This window comes from Poecilia formosa, unplaced genomic scaffold (genome assembly GCF_000485575.1).
Source record: "Poecilia formosa unplaced genomic scaffold, Poecilia_formosa-5.1.2 Scaffold1119, whole genome shotgun sequence".
Taxonomy (NCBI): domain Eukaryota; kingdom Metazoa; phylum Chordata; class Actinopteri; order Cyprinodontiformes; family Poeciliidae; genus Poecilia; species Poecilia formosa.
The window spans coordinates 21,385-25,238 of NW_006801058.1; the positions used below are offsets into that span (position 1 = coordinate 21,385).

General features: G+C 35.0%; 1 long non-coding RNA gene across 1 annotated transcript; it reads left to right on the top strand.

Annotated features, from left to right (window-relative positions):
* Positions 1–825: 825 nt before the first annotated feature.
* LOC103132544 (uncharacterized) lies at positions 826–2,936 on the top strand. Its single transcript, XR_001660992.1, has 3 exons — positions 826–914; positions 1,398–1,463; positions 2,670–2,936. It is a non-coding gene; the product is annotated as an uncharacterized LOC103132544 (long non-coding RNA).
* Positions 2,937–3,854: the final 918 nt, after the last annotated feature.

A 3,854-nucleotide genomic window follows, 5' to 3' on the forward strand; every position in this document is an offset into this window, starting at 1 on the left:
TGCTAACAGCTAACATGCTAACAGCTAACACGCTAACAGCTCTGTGGTCGTCCAGCTTCCTGTTATTGAAGGAAACATGCAGGTCAAACTGGAGCTGCTCATAATTCACTGCAGGACTTTAATTTAAAAAGTTAACTGTGATATTTTCTCTGTGTTTCCTACATTTTTGAGCAGAGTGAATTTATTTTGAAGATGCTTTAAAACAGTAAATGTTGTGAACAAATAATGACATTTTAATGCAAAGTTGGCATTTTAATAAACTTTCAATGAAACTTTTAGAGCAACTTTGCATCAAAGTGTCATTATTTACTGAATTTACTTCATGTCATAAAGATTTCTTTATGAATCATGACAGATGTTATGTCTGATGTATGATGGTGTCAGTCTGCACACCTGTCAAATAAAGATAATATAAATGTATTAAATATATTTGGCAGGTTGTCGACATGTTTAACCTGCTCAAACATTTTGAATGTTAGGACTCAGATGATGAACTTATGATTAAATGAGTTGAAGCTATTTAACAGACACATATAATACATTTTAATCAACATGATAAAAGCAAATTAAAATGTAAAACCCAGACATTTATCAGTCGGTCTGAAGGTGTCAGAGTGACTCTGGGTTTATTTGAGCCTCATTAATTTAGCAGCTCTGTGTCTGTTTATCACCAACATTCATATATTTACATGTCTGACATTAACAGCAGCAAAATAAAAAAACTGTTAAAATGTGAGTTTTTTCATTTCTCTGAAATGACTCAGCCCAGTTCTTTGTGTTCTCACATAACCACTTATTATTATTTCTACATGTTTTTCCAGATCCAGCTCTGGTTTACTCTGCAGTCAGAACTGGAGACGTCGAGTACGGACAGATAAAGATCAGAGAGACTGGAGACCAGCAGAGGAGCAGAGGTAGAGACCATGATACTATATTAGTTATTTATTGTTCTCCCTACAGTTCATTATGTTAGATTAATGTTCTTTATAGCATTTTAACAGTAACTTTTTAGTTCCTCTCTAACGATGCTGGACTCTTAAACCACCAAACTTCCTGTTTCCAGTGAAGTTTGTCAAGCAGCAAACATGCTGAGTTCACCACAGGAAACGTCTGACGGTTTTATAAATAAAACCTGTTGGTCCAAACTGAGCGGCTCAGTGCGGTTCTGAAGGTGTTGCTGTGTTTCTGTGAACTGACTCAACGCTCAGTTCGTGTGTTTAGAGGAAGTGAGCAGCTCTGTGGTCTGATTCACACGTTTATAGATTCATGTGGTGGACAGAAGCAACAGAACCATTAAAAACATTTCTACCATAAAACATGTTGATCTGAACGTCTATGATAAAAGGTATTAATCTGAACACTAACAGAACCTCTAACACCTGTAATCTGCTGTTCAGAGATGGATCCAGGTCCAGTTTACTCTGCAGTGAGGACAGCAGACATCAGACCCAACAGAACCAGAGGTACCGACTAAACTTTACTGGTTTTAACCTGCAGACTGGAAACTACATGTCTGATGAACTGAGGAAGAGGAGGAGCAGATCTTCATCCCATGTCACTTCCTGCTCAAACGTCTTTACTTCAGGAAAAACTCTGGAGGAAAACAGACAGAAAATCAGGATCTGAATTTAGAGAAACTATTAAATCTGGGAAACATTTAAAGTTTCTGCTGCCAAATCTTCAGTCCATCAGTGATCACTAAATATAATCAGTTAATTTATCAGCAAAATGAACTGATGCTCTTTAAGGTGCAGGAAAACTGTCAGCATGATAGAAGAGAAACTAAAATGTTTATCAAGGATCATTGGAGACAGTAAAATGTGAAACATCCTGATTTTCTTCCTGTCACTTTATACCAGGAGATAAATAAACCATACAGACATAAAAACATTTAACAGTAAAAACTAGAACTGACCCGAGAACTGAGCCCTGAGGTTCTCCATCTGTAACCATGGAGGGAGAAAAGGATCAATAATTTAAATCTATAAACTATAAATCTGATCAGATCTAAACCAGCTCAGTGAGGCTTCATGGATCCATACAGGTTGTTATTGACTATCTGAAGGAAACTGATCAGATCTGGCAGAAGATGCTAATCAACATGAATCACCATAAATATATCTCCTTGTTTATTAATCTAATCTGTCTCTGGCAGGATGATGGACTCAAATAATCTTAAATCCTTCCAGGATTAAATCTAATCTCATTAAAATGATTTGTGATGATATTCCAGATTAGCATCGTGTCGCCACTCACCTCATACTGCAGCTCATTAGAAAAAAACACATGCTGGTTTTAACAAGGAGCTCTGATGATGATGATGATGATGATGATGATGATGGTGATGATGATGATGATGATGGTGATGAAGATGATGATGATGATGATGATGATGATGATGATGATGATGATGATGATGATTAGAACATGGCTGCAGATTCTTTATCAAACAATGTTTTTTACATTTAAATTCTGTTTTGAGTTTTTATTGTTTTTATCTCGTTTAACCATCAACCAGCATCAAAACTTTTCATATCACGTTATTTAGCATTAGAACCTGGAGAGAATTTCTTTATTAGTATTTTATAAATGTAACATTAATAAAAGAACATTGTGAATATATTCATAAGGAACCAGTCGGTATGAATCTGTTCTATTTTTGTTTTCAGAACCAGAACCAGAACCAGAACCAGACGTGGTTTATTCTCCAGTCAGACCAACTGATGGACGATAACAGATCCATGAACATCACGTCTGTTTACACTCAGTTATTTTTATAAGAGATTGATATAAAACATATTGTAACTTTATAGTAAATTCATAAACAGCTAAGAGATAAAAACCATTTTCATTTGATTTGACATGTTTTATTTTCTTATGATCCTTTAATATCATTACTGAATCATTGAGCTTCTGTTTCCATCATCAGTGTCATTATTATTGATATTTATTCATAAAATCTGCCTCATTGCTGTTATATTTGTTTTAAGGTTAAATAAAGTTTGTTCCAGTCGATGTTTTGTGGTTCTGTTTGATGATCAGATGGAAAATGAGACGTTCTGATGTGGATGTGGTGAACCGCCGAGAAAAACAAGAACAAACAAACCACCGCAGAACAAAGAGGCTGGAACAGAAAGGCTCAGTTTGAAGAGGTTTAAACCTTTAATCTGGTTTAAACCTTTAATCTGGTTTAAAACTTTAACCTGGTTTAAAACTTTAATCTGGTTTAAAACTTTAATCTGGTTTAAAACCTTTAATCTGGTTTAAAACCTTTAATCTGGTTTCAAAACTTTAATCTGGTTTAAACCTTAACCTGGTTTAAAACCTTTAATCTGATTTCAAAACTTTAACCTGGTTTAAACCTTTAATCTGGTTTAAAACTTTAATCTGGTTTAAAACCTTTAATCTGGTTTAAAACCTTTAATCTGGTTTCAAAACTTTAATCTGGTTTAAAACCTTTAATCTGGTTTAAAACTTTAACCTGGTTTAAAACCTTTAACCTGGTTTCAAACCTTTAACCTGGTGATGAAACCAGTGAAGGATTATTTCTATAATGTTTCAAAGCAGGTCGGCTCATTCCTGATTTCCTCCCTGTTTGAGTTATAAACTCCTGGAAGAATTCAGGTTATTGAATTTAAACTGAAAACAAGTGAAACTCAAAGTGAATCCAGATGTGAAACCGATTCAATGAGAACAAAGAGTCTGAACTCAACAGGAAGGAAATCAGAGCAGAACCAGAACCAGCAGCAGAATGTCCCTTTAAAACTAAAACTCAGATGTTTAACTCACTTCTGACACCTACAGGACAGAAAACACATTACAGCAGCTCACACTGTTGCCATGACAACACTCAT